Raw genomic sequence first — 22,841 nt, 5'->3', positions numbered from 1 at the left:
GATGGACTTGGGTATAAGTTTTGGCATCTCTCTCATGCCCATTAATATTTTCTAATGCAAAATAAATTGTTGAACTTGAAAATTGGTGCTTTAGAAGTTGGTGATTGCATTTATGCAAGTACATTGCGCTTGAAGTTTATTTCTTTCAGATTTGTTAGCATATGTTGTGATAATTCGTTGGTTAGACTTCTCATGTTATTCTGAGGTCATTACAGAAAAGAAATAAAAAAAAAAAAAAATATGTACATATGTAATTTGGTCCACCAATATTGTATTTACAATCAATTATTTCTTTGGAAAAGCACAACTTGTTTGTTCTTCTTTACCCCTTTTGTTTGTGGAATGAAATGAAATTTTACTTTGAAAATTGAAACAGGTAAAATCAATCCAAGTTTTTTTCTTTATGCATGTCTAATTGCTACACTGAGCAAGTCCAAATAAGACTAAACTATTGTCTGATCTAATTAATACAGCAAAAGACCTTGTAAAGAATGAGCAACTAATTAAGATACATTTATCAACAGACAAATTCTCCACGCAGTTATAAAAATGTCTCTCCATCTATGAGCTTCGATTTACCAGATGCCATACAACTCAAGAAAATTACGCAAGACAAATATTCTGAGATTGTGTACCAAAACCAATGATGACTACATAAATGAATACAAAACAGTGACCTTTATAGGCAGATCATATATCTTCCCTTGCCATTACATTTCATACATCTGCAAAGACGAAATAATTCTGAGTGAATGAACCATGACCACTGCAAGAGTAATAGCTAGCTATCCAGTTCCAAAACATGAAGCTGCCATTAAACTGCATATAGAACTTTACAGTCAAAACTATTGATTTCAAATATCCTGTTGTAGTATTTGGGTAGAAATGAAGTACACAGATAAGTTCTAGTTAAAGATATGTAAAGAACAACCATTGAAGTTTGACTGTACGTGTAATAATTATGTTTCAGCTTAAAACCATATGTGATTACATTCACATAGAGATGAATTACTAACAAACAAACAACTCACATTGTGTCAGATCCATCTCTATGGGCAAATCCATATGCATATAAAATGCCCAACCATGCAAATGCATGTACAATCTCATTTTAAATCCTATCGATAGAATTGAACACAAGTTCAACAAACCTTATTTGCCAAGTACAGAACTCTATGGAAAATTAGCTTGTCACCTTTAATATCCATCAAATTAGAAACTTGATACAGATTTCCCAGAAATTCAGAATCCAATTCAAGATAACAGCTGAGCGTATTTTCTCACTTCAAGAAATTAATAAAATTTATCACTAACTTATGTTGTATATTTTGCAGATGGTTACCTCTAGGATGTTATATAATGAAGTTAAAGAAGGAAGGCAAGGCTCTTCCTCCTACATGAACTTCTGCTTCAACGTTTAGGTGCTCAAATCGGACCTCAATTGCTGGAAGTGACGAATATGTATGAAAATAAAGTATAGTTCAGAAACAAAACACGTTAATCTCTAATTGGTTACCAGGAAAACTGGGAAAAAAAAAAATGAAAGCATAAAACAAAACATATACCTGTTTTGGTGGTTGATTTTTCCCGTTATAGAACCCGAATAAGTGGGTATAACGAAAATCTTCACAAAACAACCCAAATCAAAACAAAAATCAAGAAATCAAGCCGAAAAAATTATACTTGCCCAAAAAGAAAATGGATTTTCTACTGCTTGGCTACCGAGAAAATGCCGGAACTCCAAGATTTTCGCCTCACTGGCGTTGGGCCGTGACCCACCCTCCCGGCGCCGCCTTCCGCCCCAAACGGTGGCTAGCCCACCGCACGCCTCTTCTCTCAAGCTCTCTGTTTCTCTCCCTCTCTCTCGGTCTCTCTTTCTGTAAGGGATATTACGTTAGGACCTGTGGGATTGGGTTTAAATGTAAGGGATATTGGGTTAGGGCCTTTGGGCTTCGGTTTGTAATTGAAAAGTTAGTTGGGCTGAATAATAATAGTTAGGCTCATAGTTAGTTTAGCTTATATTAGCTATCAGGAAAAGATTGTATAGGTATTAAAAGAATTATCAGGGAAAGATTATGCAGGGAAATATTCTTGGAGATTAGCTATTCTTGAATCAGCCATTGGAGTTCTTAGGCTTCTCGAATTGCCCTACTTTATTCATCATCCATTTTTTACATTCAATCACCATTATCCATCCCAATTTCATATTAATATCCATCGATATCCACCATTTACATTTTATAAACAAGAAAGCGCATGTAATGTCCGAGAAATTATTTAGTAATTAAAGTATGAATTTGAGTAAATAATTGATTAAACTTAATTAAGTGTATTTAAAATGCAAGATAATATTTTTAAAAAAAGACCAAAGTTTATAAAATAGGGTTATCATGATTAAATAAAAATAGGTTTATTTAGCGTGGTAAAATAAAACAAAGTGTTTTATTTTTATCCTATGAACTTGTAAATATTATTCAAGAAAATACTTATCAAAAAAAAAAAATTATTCAAGAAAATAAAATACAGAAGAATGTTGTTAGTCCAAATAATGAAAAATAGAAACCAAGTAAAAGAAAAGATTAAAGGGAAAAGAAATTAGAAAAGAAATGTAAAACAAAATTAATTATAAAAGAAATTAATTAATTAATTAGAAAATAAGATGAAAATAGAAATTAGAAAATAAAATAAAATAAAAAAGGGAAAAGAAGATTAAGAAAAGAAAAGTTAAAAGAATATAAAAAAAAAAAAAAAGAAAAAAAAAAAAAAAGAGAGACATAATGGTGTGGGGCGCAGGTTACTAAAAGAAAGATGGCCCTTCCCAAAGAATGAAAAACAAAATAATAAAAAAAATAAAAAGAAGAAGATAAAGTGTGTTGCAGCGCCTCACTTAGAGATAAAAAAATAAAAAAATAAAAAAATAAAAATAAATAAGAAGGAAAGAGGCTGTATGGCCGAGAGAGGAGATAAGGGGGAGAGAGGGAGATTTCCCTATATACAAAAGTTGTGATCTACGAAGATTCAACGGTCCAATCTTCAATCCGTCTTCGGTAACGTGATCTACAAAACCTGATCTACATTTCTACCGATTAGTTTGAGGTAAAATGTTAAACTCTTGTCATTTTAGATTTTGAGTTAAATCTTGAAATGTGGAGTTTAATTTTGTTAATTCATTAGGATTTGCACGGTTTAGAGCCTCCCTTACACTTTTCTAGTATTTGGATTTCGTTTGGGCAAGTTTTGGTAAGTTTCCTAAAATCCTAACTTTTTGGTATTTAATTTTAATTGAGTTTTTATGTAGAGTTAATGTTATTGGGTTAATAATATTATGATTGTGGTAGCGTTTTGGTGATTTTGGTATAAGATTGGAAACTCTAATTTGAAGGGTTAAATTAATTTAGGGTTTTTAAGTGTTTAAAACCTATATTGTTAATTTGTGAATTAATTACGATTATAGTGATGATTAATCCCCAAATTAGTTTTGGGTTTTATAAAAAAAATAAGTATTTATGAGAATAGGTTCTAATGTTAGTAAAAAATAAATAGTTATGGGTATTTAGTTTAAATAGTATTTGTGAGGTTAACCCTAAGATTTTCTTATGGGTTAATGTTATTTTAAATACACTAGTATTTTCTTATGAGTATATTGAAATTATGATGATGTTTTGAAGTATGAATATGATATGTGATTTTAGAGTGAGTATAAGTTGGAAATTTAAGTTGTGCAAATTGTTTACAAAATGATATGTTGGACTGTTTATATTTTATAAAGAAAGCATGTGTTTGATTATGTAATTAACTGTATATTGTTTTAAGGCATGACGCATAAGTATATGAACGCTAAACGTGCATCGAAGTGAGGTTCATAGCCCACGGGAAATTATCCATGGGTTAGATTCCCATGAGGTGCCTTCTTGGGTTAGATTCCCTTGAGGTACTAGTACTTTCTTGGGTTAGATTCCCTTGAAGTATTCACGAGGTACTTGCTTGGGTTAGATTCCCTTGAAGTCCTCGTCCATGGGTTAGATTCCCATGAGGTGCCTGCTTAGGTTAGATTCCCTTGAGGTACTAGTGTTTGCTTGGGTTAGATTCCCTTGAAGCATCATGCTTGGGTTAGATTCCCAAGACATAGAATAATTAGCATGAGCATGCATAGCATTGTTTTTATGAGTGATGTTTTTATATTATTTGTAGTTTTACTAGACGTATTAGTATGCATAAGAGTCTCAATGGAAAAGAGCTTATGTATATTTTTATCGAATAATTGCATGATTTAAATGCTATTGGTTTCTAAGTGTCACTGCATCAAAAGTATTATAGTAGGTGAGGAGGTATGTAGTTATTTCAGCAATGGAACTTCTGCGTATATGCTCAGCTGAGTAGTACGTTTTAAATGTTTTCTATTAGCCGGTGTTTGCTATATCAACTATGGGGGTTTTCAAACAAAAGCTTATAAAATTGGTAGCTGTTATAGTGTACGCATGACTAGAAATGAAAAGTTGGTTCTTTGCGAAAACTCAGTGAATAGTATACCTCTGAGGTCTTAGTGTATTTATTTATGCTAAGGCGGTGGGCTCATAATTCCACCTGTACGGATGCGGCAACCCCCGCAACCGTGCAGACATTGATGCTTTGGTTGCAGGTTCTATGGATATAGATATTGACTCGTCCACCTAGCGTATGAGATATTATGATTGGAGCACATCGCGACAGTCATAAGTCACGGACTCATAGGTAGTCCGCATTTTGGGTATTTTATCTATGGCTCGTGTCCTACGTGGCACATGTATTTGTTGAGCCTATATTTTAGAATGTAATTAGTGTAATGTGTTATATAAGCCTTAAATAGATAGACTTGTAAATGACTCTTGTTTTAATTAACTGTTGTATAATAGATGTATTTCCGCTTATGATATGTGTTTCGCTGCACATTGATTACTATATTCCGCTGTTAAATGTAACTCTGATTATCAGGTGCATGTTATAGGACATGTACCATATGTTGGCTGAGTGACATGTTGTTGTGCCACTGTGAAGATCCGTTTGTACGTTTTCAAAAAAAAAAAAAAAAAAAAAACGGGTCGTCACAGCTAATGGTATCAGAGCAGTTAGTCCTAGGGTTGGTTAGAAAAGCGGAAAGCGGAAAGCGGAAACTTAAGGTTACGTCAGAGTCAAATAATAACAAAAGAGCCATAGGAAATCTTAAAAGCTTTAACAAAGATAGAAAATTAAAATGTAGTACTCCATATGCATTACATAGATTTTGTAATGCATATTATTTGATTTACGTATAGTTAGTTTACCTCTCACTTTCACATTGTAGGTTAACTTTAATGTGATCGTGTAGAGTATATCGCTTAGATAAGAAACGGTTTAGAATAAGCTTCTTAGGTGCATTGCATGGGTATGGTGATGCATGAAATCTTTTTACGTAGTATTGTCTTTGGGGCATTTCATTGTACAGACAAGTAATGCCGCCAAGACAAGTAGTGTCGATACGCAATGAGGAAGAGGATTCCTCAATGATTGATTGAGGTAAGAGTGATTTTAGGCGCCTCTACCTCCTCCTCTCCTCTATCAAGGAAATTGTTCGTTAGTAGTGGTTTTAGGTATTCCTCATTGATGGACCTTTGACCACAAATCATCTGAGTAAAAAATTGATCGAAGCCATTGGGAGCTCATGCTTCCTCACTGCCGAAGAAGCAACTTATTGGTTGTGGCTCTAAGTTCTTTGGATAAGAAGATGCCTCTGCGAGCCGCTTCGGTGTCACGCTGTGCACCAATTGTGGGAAGCCACGCTTTGGTGTATGTGTCATGTTGAATCACGGGTATGCTTTCGATGTAGTAGATTTGGCCACCTTATAAAGCTATGTCCCTCGTTAGCTGCTTTGACTCAAGCAACTCTTGCGTTGCCCAGTGTAGTGTGTGGGGTGCTATACTTGGATGTATATCGAGAAAGATCTAAGGCATATTGTAAATATGGTTGAGAAGACCATTCCACGAGTAGTCGCCAACTTGTCGCCGCCAAAGTCGAATACCTTTAGCGGGCAATTATCAACCAAGACAGTTTTCTCAAGTAAGGTGTGCCCACTCACACCGAGCAATGCTGAAGTCCGTCCAACCATCGCAAATGTTGTTAATGCTACCATAGGTATTATACCTATATGTTGTAGCATTGTGTACATTTGACTTATTGGAGTTTTATCCATTCATATGTCTCACTATGCATTGTTACATGCATAATGGGCACCAAACCTTTAAAATTAATGTGCGTGACCATTTCTATTGGTGACGTATTTGTCAACAGTAAATATGGAAGTCATTGCCTTAGCACTATATGGATGATGACATTGTTAACTCTAGTGTTTGATATGATGAGTTACAGTGTCTAACTCATTTAGTTTGATATGTTAAGTAGTTCACCCTTGTCTTATTTGTATTGTAACCTATGCAAATTGAGCATTCAACCCTTAGATTAGAACTTATGTGTGGCCACTCATATAGATGACGCCTTCGCTTATAAGGAGCATGTGAACAAGTGTGCCATAGGTATTAGAGAAAAGACTCTGCCAGCAAAGCTAGCAGTGTTATGTGTGTAGAGTTCTAATGTTAGCATACTTAGCTTTAACATGTAATGTGTTGAGTTTTAATGCCATGCATATAGGATATCGGTGTTCGACATGCTAAACAATAAAGCTTATCATGTTGAACTACGATGTTAACTCGTTGGGGCTTTGGTGTTAATTTGGTACGGATTGACGATCAAGAAGTAGAAGTGAACGTAGATAATCACGAATGGGAGGTTGTATTCCTACCCCATTGTATAGAGAGTCCGAACTTTGTGGGTCTCTTTTGTGAGTTACTCCGCTATCTCTCTTCGACAATGATGAATGCCTGAGAGTATACACTTGTGTGTTAGGCTTATGCCTAAGCCAAGCTCATGTCGAGTCCAAGTTGAGAACATTAGGATAGTGTAGATGTTTCCACTTTAGTCGCAAGTCTATGCGAGGATGCATAAATTATCGTGTACTAAACCGAGTGACAATTAATCGGGAGTATTCCTTATTGAGAACTGACAACTTGTTCAGTCAACTCTAAGGAGCCTCGGTATTCTTGGGGATTGACTTTCTTCCGAGATGCCATTGACTTTTGGTACGAAAGGTAATGTGCCAAAGTCAGCGATCCATATATGGTATGACCATTATGAATTTTTGGTGATGCCATTTGGATTGGCAAATACACCGTTGGAATTTATGGACTTGATGAATAAAGCGTTCCATGGATACCTTGACGTCTGAGTAGCTGAGTGTACCAACGACACTTTATTTTATTCGACTAGTCGTGTCGAGTATGGAAGACATTTGGTATCAGTGTTAGAAGTGTTTAGTAAAAGAGATTCTTCTCCAAGCTCATGAGGAGTGAGCTGTGATTAAAGAAGTGTCATTCTTGGTTTATGTAATGAATGAAAATAGACACGTAGTCAACACAAGAGGACAAGAATACACTGTCGCACATGCGCTTAAACTACCCGTTGAGATTGTTGGGTATGTGGCTTGCACAGATACATCACAATAGTTGGGGATACACCCTTGTGTAATAACAAGTATATAACGTATGCTACTTGTCAACTGTATATCATGAGTAACGTCGTTCTCCTCATGGTTCGGAGTTGGTAACCGTTGTTGATGTCCTACTATTTTGTGGACAATGCCTTGATGGTGTTGTACATGTGGAACACACACACTTAACACCTTAGTCTTGATGCACTCCGGTGTTGAGAGACGGAGACATGAGGTAACGTTGATGGCTTGTTGTGTTAGGAGATCTTGATGGCAAGATGTCCTGACGTGCAACTTAAGTCACTGTCACAGCTAAAGCACTATGTGCAAAATCTCGTGATGGCGAGATTGACCTAAAGTGTATTCAAAATGCTAGCTCAATGTACCCTCCACAAGCAGACGACTTATCCGAGAAATTTATTTAGACACTTGAAGATACACCTAAGTTGTGCGTATGGAAATTTATAAAGTTGGTTATGATACTTGCCATTGGTTGTGACTTAGTTTACGACTACTGATGTAGTACCACACGTAACATAATATGGACACGAACATGGAACGCCATTTCATTTGGCATGAAGTTGGTGTGAAATGATCAGTGAGCTTTGAAGTGGTGCATGATTCTAGGGAAGATTGTGCTCGTTCAAAGTGGATAAACATCGCCGCAAATCTTGTGAAATGCAATGTGTCACCAATGCGAAACATCTAACGCTTTGAGCAATATGAGTGTGCTCAATTCCGGATATATTGAGTCGTCCTTAGTGCAAAACGTATGTCCATCACATAATTGGTCATGATATCTCCTAATTTTAGCACATTTATGACATTTTCTCGTATTTCTCCGTTGCGAATGTTTTTGTGACCCTTTACTTGTGGTGCGCTTCTCCATGTTCAATAGAAATTGACATGTGAAAGGTTGCAAAGCGAGCGATGGTTTGTTGGAAAACACAAAACTCGTTTCGTTAGCTCGAACTCTGTGGTGAAATTACGATGTGAGGAGGCCGCAGGTGGGTCTAATCGTTAAATGTGGGAGTGATCCCTCATTTTACCGAAAGAAAATGCGAGCATAATTGTTATGTCATACAATTTTCGCGTAAGTACCCAAAGTAAAACGTATACTTGCATGAGTGTTTCAAATATAGAATGCATGCTCGTATGTGTGTAAAACGGTTTAATGTTCAAATTTCGAGGACGAAATTTTTATAAGGAGGGAGGGATGTAATGTCCGAAAAATTATTTAATAATTAAAGTATGAATTTGAGTAAATAATTGATTAAACTTAATTAAGTGTATTTAAAATGCAAGATAATATTTAAAAAAAAAAAGACCAAAGTTTATAAAATAGGGTTATCATGATTAAATAAAAATAGGTTTATTTAGTGTGGTAAAATAAAACAAAGTGTTTTATTTTTATCCTATGAACTTGTAAATATTATTCAAGAAAATAAAATACAGAAGAATGTTGTTAGTCCAAATAATGAAAAATAGAAACCAAGTAAAAGAAAAGATTAAAGGGAAAAGAAATTAGAAAAGAAATGTAAAACAAAATTAATTATAAAAGAAATTAATTAATTAATTAGAAAATAAGATAAAAATAGAAATTAGAAAATAAAATAAAAAAGGGAAAAGAAGATTAAGAAAAGAAAAGTTAAAAGAATATAAAAAAAAAAAAAAGAAAAAAAAAAGAGAGAGAGACATAATGGTTTAGATTTTGAGTTAAATCTTATCTTGCATTTTAATTTTGAGTTACTAAAAATGCAAGATAAAGTGTGTACTTACGCGATAATTAAGTGTATTTAAAATGCAAGATAAATTTGAGTAAACTTAATTTTAATTTAAAATGCAAGATAATTAAGTGTATTTTCTTTTAGATTTTGAGTTAAATCTTGAAATGTGAAGTTTAATTTTGTTAATTCATTAGGATTTGCACGGTTTAGAGCCTCCCTTACACTTTTCTAGTATTGGATTTCGTTTGGGCAAGTTTTGGTAAGTTTCCTAAAATCCTAACTTTTGGGTATTTAATTTTAATTGAGTTTTTATGTAGAGTTAATGTTATTGGGTTAATAATATTATGATTGTGGTAGCGTTTTGGTGATTTTGGTATAAGATTGGAAACTCTAATTTGAAGGGTTAAATTAATTTAGGGTTTTTAAGTGTTTAAAACCTATATTGTTAATTTGTGAATTAATTACGATTATAATGATAATTAATCCCCAAATTAGTTTTGGGTTTTATAAAAAAAATAGGTATTTATGAGAATAGGTTCTAATGTTAGTAAAAAATAAATAGTTATGAGTATTTAGTTTAAATAGTATTTGTGAGGTTAACCCTAAGATTTTCTTATGGGTTAATGTTATTTTAAATACACTAGTATTTTATGTAAAAGTTTAATAAATATAATTCAAGGATTAATATTATTGAGAAAATGTTAGTGAGAAATAATTTAGAGATTAGTGAATATAATTTTAGGGCTAATATTAGTATAAGTATTAGTGAAAATAATTTACGGGTTTGTAAAATTAATTACGGGTTAGTAATTAATATTATGAGTAGATAATTAAATGGTAATTTTAATATTTAACCCTTAGTAAATACTTTGGGTTAGTATTGTTTGAGTTATAGTTAGTGTATAGGATTTATGGGTAGATGTTTGGAACCCTTAAAATATTATTGGGTTTTCCATGGGTTAGCTCTTGAGCAATTTAAGAGCTAAATGTGAGTCCAATATTAGAAGTTGTCAATAATGTGCAATGTATTGTTTTTACAGTAATGCATTGCATGGTGGTGTCTAGGAGACCTAGTGCGTAATATTCGCGCAGCCAAGGTGAGTATTCTACTCACTGAGAAGTATTATTTTCATATATGATGAATTGAAAAATATATATATTGTTTTACAAACCTGGACCAACTGTATTTTGATTATGATCTGTTTTGGATGATTTAAATACTTTTGAGTATATTGAAATTATGATGATGTTTTGAAGTATAAATATGATATGTGATTTTAGAGTGAGTATAAGTTGGAAATTTAAGTTGTGCAAATTATTTACAAAATGATATGTTGGACTGTTTATATTTTATAAAGAAAGCATGTGTTTGATTATGTAATTAACTGTATATTATTTTAAGGCATGACGCATAAGTATATGAACGCTAAACGTGCATCAAAGTGAGGTTCATAGCCCACGGGAAATAATCCATGGGTTAGATTCCCATGAGGTGCCTTCTTGGGTTAGATTCCCTTGAGGTACTAGTACTTTCTTGGGTTAGATTCCCTTGAAGTATTCACGAGGTACTTGCTTGGGTTAGATTCCCATGAGGTGCCTGCTTGGGTTAGATTCCCTTGAGGTACTAGTGCTTGCTTGGGTTAGATTCCCTTGAAGCATTATGATTGGGTTAGATTCCCAAGACATAGAACAATTAGCATGAGCATGCATAGCATTGTTTTTATGAGTGATGTTTTTATATTATTTGTAGTTTTACTAGACGTATTAGTATGCATAAGAGTCTCAATAGAAAAGAGCTTATGTATATTATTATCGAATAGTTGCATGATTTAAATGCTATTGGTTTCTAAGTGTCACTGCATCAAAAGTATTATAGTAGGTGAGGAGGTATGTAGTTATTCCAGCAATGGAACTTCTGCGTATATGCTCAGCTGCGTAGTACGTTTTAAATGTTTTCTATTAGCCGGTGTTTGCTATATCAGCTATGGGGGTTTTCAAACAAAAGCTTATAAAATTGGTAGCTGTTATAGTGTACGCATGACTAGAAATGAAAAGTTGGTTCTTTGCGAAAACTCAGTGAATAGTATACCTCTGAGGTCTTAGTGTATTTATTTATGCTAAGGCGGTAGGCTCATAATTCCACCTGTACGGATGCGGCAACCCCCGCAACTGTGCAGACATTGATGCTTTGGTTGCAGGTTCTGTGGATATAGATATTGACTCGTCCACCTAGCGTATGGGATATTATGATTGGAGCACATCGCGACAGTCATAAGTCACGGACTCATAGGTAGTCCGCATTTTGGGTATTTTATCTATGGCTCGTGTCCTACGTGGCACATGTATTTGTTGAGCCTATATTTTAGAATGTAATTAGTGTAATGTGTTATATAAGCCTTAAATAGATAGACTTGTAAATGGCTCTTGTTTTAATTAACTGTTGTATAATAGATGTATTTCCGCTTATGATATGTGTTTCGCTGCACATTGATTATTATATTCCGCTGTTAAATGTAACTCTGATTATCATGTGCATGTTATAGGACATGTACCATATGTTGGCTGAGCGACATGTTGTCGTGCCACTGTGAAGATCCGTTTGTACGATTTCAAAAAAAAAAAAAAAAAAAAAAAAAAAGAAACGGGTTGTCACAGTGCATGACACTTTCTTTGACAAAAAAATGGGGGTGTGCGCACGGGACACGGAATTTAAGCCGTTTTAGTGCCATCTTAGCATTAAAACGACTCAAAATAAATTTTTTTAAAAAAAATTATTATTTTTTTGAGTTGTTTTAAGGACCTTAAAATGATTCTAAGTAAAAAAAAAAATTAAAAAAATACCTGATATAGCAAAAATAAAATAAAAGCACAGCAAAATAAAACAAATCTTGTAATGTCGGTAAGTGTAACAGCACAGCAAAATAAAACAGAGTAAATCAAAACTTGGTGAAATCATTTCATTAGAATAAATGATGGCATAATGAAATCATCATACTTAGCATCTGGGTTGTCCAACATCTACTTACACTTGGGCATGGCATTGTTGCGATTATTTTTGTTAAGTTTCTGTGAGTTTTTGTTAGATGGTTATCTTCAGTCACTACAATCACTCCACAAGCATCATCAATTACTGCTCTGGAGGTAAACAATTTTTGATCTATGTGATAGGGGGTTTTGCATATTAAGTAGCTTACTTCTCTAATTTCTTTTGGTTTTTGAATTTGGGGAATTGGGTGGCAAACAGGATGCAAGTCCTAGTGATAGTGATACCATCCCAACTCCTGTAGTTGTTATTAACCAAGACTCTGATCCAAGTGCAACTATTGTGGAGATAACTTTTGGGGATCGGCTTGGAGCTCTTCTCGATACTGTATGAAGCCAGTTACTTCTTCCTTTAGTTTATTGAGCATGAGAAATTTTCTGATTCTTTATGATTTATTAGAATATGTTGGCTAGTGGACATTAAGCATCAGCAAATGGGTTGCAGATGAATGCACTTAAAAATCTTGGACTCAATGTTGTTAAGGCCAATGTTTTTTTGGATTCTTCTGGGAAGCACAAGTTTGCCATCACTAGAGCGTAAGTTATATTATGCCTTACATGTACATATGAACTTCAGTCCTTGTATACATTACTATTTACTCTGCTTTTATACTGTCTTGACAGCTGCCAAATTTGCAATTGATGCTAGTGATTTTTTTCTCTTCTTTTTTATTTTCTGGTCACTCGATTGAAAGTTCAGATTTCTGTTGTCCTTGAAAAAGACACTTATATGTTTTCTGGAGTGATCTTTCTTACAATTGCTGGTATTTGAGTCACAAATTTGACAATCCCTTGAACTAATGCAAACACCTAAAAACAAAAAGAGAACCGGTGACATTTGTTCCTGGATAAGAAAACAGCTAGTCGTTTCTGATATGGTTGGAAATCGTTTCCTAGATAACTCTGAAAACCTTAAAAATTTGACATGTGACTCATTCCTTGTTGTAATTAGTTCTTTTTGTCACTGTTTTATATGGATTTTGATTTATTTGTTGGTGGAGTTTGTTTGCAGTAACACTGGTCGAAAAGTAGAAGATCCAGAGTTGCTTGAGGCAATTCGCTTAACAATTATAAATAACCTGATTGAGTATCACCCGGTATTTCATCTTTAAATCTTCTTTTGTTTTTTGTAATGTTCGTATTTAGATAACACCTGGTAGAGCCACTTCTAGGAGTTACGCACTTTCTTTATAACCTTCATCAACACGTTCCAGGAATCAAGCGGCCAATTAGCAATGGGAGTAGCCTTTGGAGTAATGCCACCAAAACAACAGGTTCAAATCTTTCTATTGTTATATTTTCATTTTTGAAGTTTAAATCTGGTTGGAGTTTGTGTGGTGGAGCACTTTTTGTTGCAAAGTTAACTATCTGGGATAAATCTGTCACATTTAGAATATTATTCATAAAAAAATATGTTTGTGTTATCTTATTCATAAAAAAATAATAATAATAATAATAATAATAAATAAATGTTTGTGTTACCTTCCATTTCATGAATGTGGGACAAACCAGTGGCTTGAGGTCTCTTCTTGTGTGTGCATGTGCACTCTGCGTGTGCTTGTCTTTGTGCACACTGTTAATATGCATGCACAATTGAGCGTGAAAATGTGCACTTGCAACTGATTTTGATGATGCCGTAGTTTTCAGTTTGCCATAGTGACCATTGCCTTCGCCCATCATACTCATGGTAGAAATGTTCTTTTTCAAGAAGTGATTGATAGAACTGCTGCGACTGGAAGTGGAAGCACCCTATCGCCCCCCCCCCCCCCCCCCCCCCGGCAACTGGTCCCTTGCTAGAAAAATAAATATAGCTAAAATAAAGAAGAAACTGCATGAGTAAAATACTTTTCTGCACTTCTTTTTATGCTCCGTTTGTATAACATAATGCAGTGGCTTGAGACTTCTTAAGGAGTATTATGTCAAATTCCCAAAATGCTGATTTACTATCATATTGAGTTGCTTGGTGTCATGTAATGATATTTTTTCACTAATTAAGGTGTGGAACATGGTGGAAGTAAGATAGTATTGTCCAATTGGCTTTGTTTTCATATCTTATGAGGGATATATATTGTGTCAATGCATCCTGATAGATTTATGGGTGCACAAAATATATGTCGATTAATTGTTGAAGGCCCCCACTTTTGTCCCAATTCAGATATGCCGTGTTGTTATTTCTCAGGTTGATGGGGATATAACAACTCATGTAAAGGTCTATAGTGATGGCCCTGACCAGAGGTAATGCATGTATCAGTTTTGTTTACTCATGTGATTAACTCCTGCAACCCAACAACAGTTGCTCCAATGACAATTGTTGAGGCTGCAGCTCCACACCCACATTAGCAATTATCTGCTAAGCATGAATCATGACATCTTGACATGAGAATTCAGCTGGCAAAAAATAAAATTCCCTGTTGCATTTGCCTCCCCTGGCCTCGCCACAATGTTATTTGTGCAGTTTACTACTTGTGGAGACAGCTGATCGCCCTGGATTATTGGTGGATCTCGTGAAGAACATCACCGACATCAACGATTGAGTTAAATCAAGAGAATTTGACACAAAGGTAATAATTTTTCACTCACTGTCTACCGGTTTTTGTTTTTATTTTTTCTTTTCTTTTCCTCTTTTGTTTTTGGGACCTAGGGTTTGTTAGCTAAGGCAAAGTTTCATGTTAGTTAGAGGGATAAAGCCATAAGCAAGCCTCTCCAGCAGGTAATCCAGCATTCTGGCAATGCTAAAATATTAGAATTGTTTTCAAAATTATCAGGTGAATTTTAAAAAACTAATTAAGGACATAGCCTGTATACTACTATACTTGCCTCTCCAAACCTCAAGGATAAATCTAATCCTCTCGTTTCCTTTCCCTACTAAATTCATAATGATAATATCAGATTGAGTTGTGCCGAGCTTGCACCCTGTAGCTCTTTTGTTGCAATACTGATGTAGAATTTACTCCACCCAATTTGGCAGGTTCTTGCTAATAGCTTGCGATATTTTTTGAGGCGCCCGACAACGGAGGAGGCGAGTTTTTGATTCGTTTAGAAGACCAAATCCCCAGACAATATATTCAAGGGATTTTGGCATTGTCAGTTAACAACCTTAGGGGAACTGTAGGATGTTGTCATTTCCACATTTTAAGGGATATACATACAGAATAGTAAAAAAAAAAAAAACAACAATTCAAAATTTGGTAAATTTGCAGCTAAAATAGAGATGTAAAACGATAACACTTTGTTATAGTGATAGCATTATAATAACCCTTTGTGCTTTTATGCATTTGCTGATTATGTCTCCCAGAAAAAAAAGGAAGATTAGTATTTGTAAATCTCAAATGCTATGGCTTTCTGAACTTTTAAATTGGGTAAGAGTAACTTGATTTCAATTCTTGTTGACCTTGCAAAACTGCCCGAGCAATGAAAGTCAATGAATGTGCATGGCCAACTTTGGCTTTTCTTCTCAAACAAAAATGGAATAGATCCACTTTATGGACCGTCTTTTGCCAAATCTATCGAATTAGGCATGCTTATAATCTGTGCCCAATTGTTGCATCCCTTTTTTCAATAACTTCCAATTTTCAAACTATACTATAAAATACCCTATTTTACTTCAATGAAATCAAGGGTACGCTATAATTTTCACTTCAATTTGGTTTATTTTCGTGTAATTTTCAGGAAAATAAAATGCATGTTTTGTTTATTAAAGAAATTACGAAGTGCATGAAATACCTACTAAAGTCAAAATAAGGTAGGGTATCAGAGCAAATGATATGTTTGGGGAAGGGGGAAGCGATATATTTTTAGCTTGAAAAAATGTGCTCACCGAGCGTAGCTAGTGACCGCTGCGCGCGCATTGAAAAGAGATTTCCAAATTGGGGTCATATGTGTGATTTCGACACTTGTAGCAAAAGTTATGACTGACTTATGGTCATGAGGGGGATTCTTTTGAGCGAAAATGGTTTGATTAAACGTATTAAGTCTGCCACATGTCAAATGGGGAAGAAACATTCAACATAATCGAATAAACACAAATTTCGATCGAATGAAAATAGTTCAATCGAACGAATTTAGAATCTCCGTGTGTCCGATGGGAAGAAATGTACGATGTAATCGAATAAACACGTAACGAATTGAACAAACATTTGTGTTTATTCGAACCAAAATGAGTTTGCCCAACCAAAAATCAAATCTCCATGTGTCAATCATCGTGTGGGGTTTGGTGGGGATGAGACATTGCATGACATCATTAAATGCAAATTAGATCAAACGAAAGTTGCATCTCCACATGTCACTTGACCTGTGAGGTAAGGTGAGACTCGACGTTGTCTAACTACATTAATGCCAAATTTGATCGAAAGAAAATAAATTTGGTCGAATGAAATGAACATTAATTGGACAAAAAGAGTCTATTTAAAGAACGTAAAAGAATGAAAAATAATATTTGTTCATAGTGAACCAGAGAGGGTTTTAAACTTTTTCCTTGAGTGTTAAACCAAAAGATTGAGTGTTTGTGTGAGGGTTTGTTATACGGAGGACTTTCAGGCAGGATTTTTGAAGAGTTGCTTCGAGGATGGGCATTTTTAAGACATAACTCCTTATATAATATAGTTGTAGTAGTGATCAAATAAATGATATAGACAATGATGTTAATATGTTAGGATTGTTAACATGCTAGAATGAACTACTGGCTTAGAAAATGAATATTGACACTTAGCACCTGGCCCCGGCCCCGGCCCCTTTCAAACTAACAGTACTTCATTGTAAGTTGCATCCTCTATTAGTTTTTGGCATTAAAATGGACAAAGAATCGCACGCATGAAGCACATGTGCTAATTTTTTACATGAAATACTCAAATTAGCCAAAAAAATTTTTTAAAAAAAAAAAAAAAAAAAACCACTCTATTAGCCTTCCTTTTGTCTTTTGTCTTTTTCTTCTTCTCTTCTTCTTTCTTTTTCTATATGCGTAATTTGGGCATTTCATGTAAACAAAATTAGCATGTGTGCGTTACGCATGCCATTTCCCATCAATTTTAAGTGTATTTTCTCAAAAGGGTATCAGTTTAAGGGAATATTACTTTTTTTAAAGTTTGAAGGTGTCTTTACAAAAGGGTATCAATTTAAGGGAATTAAGTGTATTTTCTCAATTTTCTTTGTTTCCAAGGATATTTTTGGAATAAATGTATTTGCTTAACAAGTTGTTTCATCATGATTTATTAATGAAAGTCATAAAGTCCTACTTAAAGAAAAAAAAAATGATTTAGGCCAAAATTGATTTGGGCCTCATGTAAGAAGGCTCATGTCGGATTGAGAATTTTTTTTAGCTTTTAAGACCAAAAAACTAGTCCCTAGAGGATTAAGCCTTAGTTTCTATTTTTATCTTTGGATAATGCTAAAAAAATATCAGTTAAACATGGGTTACTCACCCCCCTCTCATATGGAGGGGAACTCACCAGTGTTTAACTAGTGTGTTTCTAACGCGCCCTTTATCTTTTAGCTCATTGAGTTTACTGTGGTTACCAAATCACTTGTTCAATCTGCTTTCAAATAAATTGCTTTAATCTTTTTATGGAGTTCTAATAAAATTAGAAATCTTTCCCTTTACACAAAAAAATAAAAAATAAAAAAAAAGGCAAAAAAGAGAAAAACAAAATTATAAAGAGGGCACTACCACTACCACTTCCACATACTAAATATAATTAGCTGCCACCTTATTAACAGAAAGGGTGGCTGTGCAAGCCACCCCACAACTAATATGACTCGCATGGCCACCCCTAAATATTGGGCATGGCTCGCGCAACCACCCCATAACAGGGGTAGCTTGCACAGCCACACCTTTAACTACCCAAGTCACCTTCTAAATTTTGGATTTTTTCTACTTTTTTTTTTTTCTTCTTTTAGAAAAGGGTAGAGCTGAAATTTTATATAAACTCAGTAGAAAAAGATTGACAAAATCAGTACAAAATTGGACAAAATGATCGATTTCATAATGAGAACAAAACTTAAGGAATTAAAAAAATAGAAACTTAACAAGTGATTTGATCAATGGCGGAGCCATGATTTTGATTTAGGAAGGTCAATTTTTTATTTTAAATATTAAAAAAAGAATATATATATATAAATATTAAAAAATGATTAACAATATGAAAAAATATTACTAAAAAATCAAATAAACAATTTAACAAAATCATTTTTGTTCTCTAGCTATAATTTGAAGTAATTACAATTATATATTTCAAACAATTAAAACACGCAACAAAAACTATATATATATTCATCAATAATTAATTTAAAAAATGTGTCTAAATATAAAAGTTTAATCGATGTAAAAATTTAATTACATACACTTTTCAATTTTTTCTTTTTAAAAGTTGGTTTCCAAAGTGATGACTCAATTTGACAAAAGAGAGTTAGAAAAAACAAAAGAAAAAGTTGGCCTTTGACCATTTTAAACAAATACCCAAAGTCCAGCGAACGCAAAACACAAAAACAGCAAACAAACGCCAAGCTCCAAACGGTGTCGTGTGCGTTAAGTTTAAACGAAAGCAAGGACATAAGTTAAACGATGCGTTTCGCAACCTTAATAGTTAAACATTAAAAAAAAAAAAAAAAAAAAAAAAAAAAAAAAAAAAAAAAAAGAAAAGAAAAGAAAGAAAGAGAAAAAGAACAAAGCTAAACGGTGCGTTTCTTTAAAAATTAAAAGATGGTCTTCAACCTTCAGCCTGCTGACCTAATTACAGTGATAAAAAAAAAAAAAAAAAAAAAACAAAACAAAACAAAAACAAAAAATGGCAAAAGTTGTGAATCACAATCCTCTTCAAAAATATTTGCCCTTTGATAGATGTATGAAGATGGGCAATTAAGACATCTGAAAATTTTTTGTAGGAGTGTAAGGATAGTTTTTGGGAGGTGAGGGGGCATTTGACCCCTCTTGACCCACTCTCCCTCTGCCCCTGGATTTGATAAACATTCAAAACTAAGTCATTTAATAAGTTTTTCACAATGCTTAATGTGATATGAAGTTACCAATAAATAAAGAGTTATGTTTGAAATTACATTTTTATTTTATAATGTTAATGTGAAAGTTTCAATAAACTCTTAAATTAATTTTGATTTTTTTTTTCTTTTTTGTAAAAAACAGCTTGATCACGAGTCATTTGGGACAGCCATGTTAAAATTATATAACAATTAAGAGATTAAAAAAAAAAAAATGTAATTTATAGCATTTCTTGATAAATGTAGTACTGGTGAGTGCGACCGTATTTGCTAGATAACATAATATTGACCATGTCAGAAGGGTCTATGCCCTTTTTCTTTTAAACGTAATTTTTTTTTTGTTCCACTTTAGCCAATATTTTTCTTTTTCCTTCATTTTCTTTCTTTATTTATTTAATATATATATATATATATAACAACGAGGGAAAAGGAGAAGGGAAGCTCTTTATTTCCCTTAATTGCTCACTATGTATTTGTAATTTTTTTTATTATTATTTTTTTATTTTTTAGAGAAAAATACATATACTTCCTAAAACTGCCACTCAATTGTCAATATTTTCCAAATTACCAATTGTGTCAATATTCCAAAAAACTACTAAAAAAATGTCAATGTTCCCTAAGACCAACAAAAAGACAAAAATAACCTTAATTTTTTTTTCAATAAGACAAAAATGTCCTTATAAATTAAAAAAAAAATACTAAAACTAAAAAGAAAATACGACAATTAAAAAGATTGAAAATTTAAAAAAAATTAACAAAAATTTAAAAAACAGAATTTTATTTCTTTATTTTTTTTAAACAAAGCAACTCAGATTGGGCTTCGGCTTCACATCAGGTTGGCGATTGTAGACGTTGAAATTCAAGTACTATAAGAGAACTTACTAACTTACTAGATTTCGTATTTGGGTTGGCTTTGAACTAGAGGAGATAGGAATCCACTCTTCTAGGTAGAATGCATTTGCATTATGATTTTGCAAAAAAAAAAAAAAAAAAGGTTCAATTTTAAACTAAATCACAAAAGATGTATTAATTGTTTGAGAATGTGTTTTTAAAAAATTGCGATTTGAAAAATATAGAAAAATCCACGTTTTCAAATCGAAGGTAAGGAGGTGCGTTTTTAAAAACGTACTATTTTAAAGGCTAAACTGTAATTTTAGAGGCGAAACTACATTTCTATCAAACTCTTAACTGCAGTTTTACAAATTACGTTTTCAAATCGAACTTTTTAAAAACGTAAATCCAAATAAACCCTTACACTTTTTTTTTCTTTTCTTTTAATTGTAGATATTAAGATGAGGATAAGTATTCAATGCTCATTTAAATACAAGAAGAATAGTAATGATTTAGAAAAAGTGTTAATTACATCTGTGCTATTTGTTCAAAACTATTATTCATGTACCAATTAAAGTTTCTTAGAATTGCTTATAAAACACAATTTTACCTAGAAAGAAATCAATAAAAAAACTTGGTAGCCTTATAATTGATAAACTCTATGCAGACTTTACTCATCTTTTTAATATGAAACTAAGATTTTGCAAGCACTTTATTTGCCAAGTAGACACATGTATTTTGTAGGAGCTGAAAATTTGTATTAATATGACGTATATGATATTCTTTTTATTATTAACATTCTATTGTATAATTTGTATTGACTTATTGGTTTTATAATTTTTGTTTTTCTTCCATTAAGTAAATTCATTACCTTTCGTTTTGTTTATTTAATTTGAGTACATTTTATAGAACTCATTATTGTAAATAATAATAATAATAATAATAATAAACAAACTGAATAAAAATAAAATAAAATAGTCGTGTTTTACCAAAAATAAGTGGCATTTTTTAAAATGTTGTTATTTAAAAAAAAAAAATATATCAGCATTTTATAAAAATAATATATGGTCTTTAGATTTTTTTAGATTTTTTTTTTTTTAGTGCCTATATTTCCTATATCCAAACTACATTTTTATTTCACAGATATCTCATAATGCGGACGTAACGGTCCTAATTAACCATTGAATTTTTTGTTTTTAAAATAATGATTAGTTTAAGAGTTGGTTGATACTACTGTGTCAATAATGTTGGGTAAAAATGTAGTAAATATCATTTCTTAGTTTAATATTATGAAGCTTTTGGAATTGAGATAAAGGTAAAAGTAATCATTTTTAATTTCCGAGTAGAGTACGTAACTCAGGTTAGTGTCTGTCTTGATTTCATAAGGGTAGTCAAGTTTAAGAATAAAATATTAATACTATAAATTAATTTTTAAATCATGTCTTGCAGAGGAAAAAAAACAATAATACATCATTGAGAAATTTCAAATCAATTAATTAATTTATGTATTCTTGTCCTTTTGTTTCTTTTTATGGAGAAATAATTGGGTCTTTCTTTTTTAGAAAATTCTCCACCTTATCAAAGTCGTTGCTCAGGTCATCGATCGTCGAAGTCTTTGCTAGTTTATGAATAGTAAATCACCGGCAGGTCATCAATCATCGAAGTCTTGATTTCATTAAATCAACATCAATGGAGACTTTGAGCATTCACGAGTCATTTATATATATATATATATATAGAATATCTGGGCCAAATCCTTTGTTAAGTGCTTGCTTTTACGAAGGTGCATGCAACAATACTCGGGTGACTTTCTGCTATGATTGATCTCATTGGTGTTGCTTTTTCATATATATAAGAGGCCAAATCCCTACTTAATTAATATTATCTTGAATCAACAAAGCACTAGTAGGTGGGACTTCGTATGTTTCATGCCATTTGATGTACCTTTAGACTAAGACTATTTGGTTTTCTCTAAGTTATAAAATTATGCTGGGCCAAATCCCTACTTAATTAATATTATCTTGAATCAACAAATTAAAGCACTAGTAGGTGGGACTTCGTATGTTTCATGCCATTTGATGTACCTTTAGACTAAGACTATTTGGTTTTCTCTAAGTTATAAAATTATGCTGGGCCAAATCCCTACTTAATTAATATTATCTTGAATCAACAAAGCACTAGTAGGTGGGACTTCGTATGTTTCATGCCATTTGATGTACCTTTAGACTAAGACTGTTTGGTTTTCTCTAAGATTATAAAATTATGCTGGGCCAAATCCCTACTTAATTAATATTATCTTGAATCAACAAAGCACTAGTAGGTGGGACTTTGTATGTTTCATGCCATTTGATGTACCTTTAGACTAAGACTATTTGGTTTTCTCCAAGATTATAAAATTATGCTGTTTGAATTTCTATAAATTTGAGGGAAAATTTCACTTACAACTCCTGATCTTTCATTACTTTTGAAATAAGGTACTATCCAAACTTAAAAAAAATGTCAATTTAGGGTATCAATCTTTCAATTTTTTTATTTTATTTTTTATTTATTTATTTTATTTTAAATTTCAACCATCCATTAGAATTTTTTGTTAAATCCTATCAAAATTTCTAAAATACCACTGTGTTTTGTTTTTAAAAAAATTATAATTTTTTTTTAAAGATTAAAGCATGAGTATTTTTGCAAATTTAATTAAATT

General features: G+C 32.8%; 1 pseudogene; it reads left to right on the top strand.

Annotated features, from left to right (window-relative positions):
- Nucleotides 1-5,976: 5,976 nt before the first annotated feature.
- Nucleotides 5,977-15,604, top strand: LOC133878952 (ACT domain-containing protein ACR11-like; annotated as a pseudogene).
- The last annotated feature ends 7,237 nt before the right edge of the window (nt 15,605-22,841 follow it).

Source organism: Alnus glutinosa, chromosome 10, assembly GCF_958979055.1.
Source record: "Alnus glutinosa chromosome 10, dhAlnGlut1.1, whole genome shotgun sequence".
In the NCBI taxonomy this organism is placed as follows: domain Eukaryota; kingdom Viridiplantae; phylum Streptophyta; class Magnoliopsida; order Fagales; family Betulaceae; genus Alnus; species Alnus glutinosa.
Note: the sequence above shows the minus strand (reverse complement) of the source record. Positions and strands in the feature narration are given on the sequence as shown.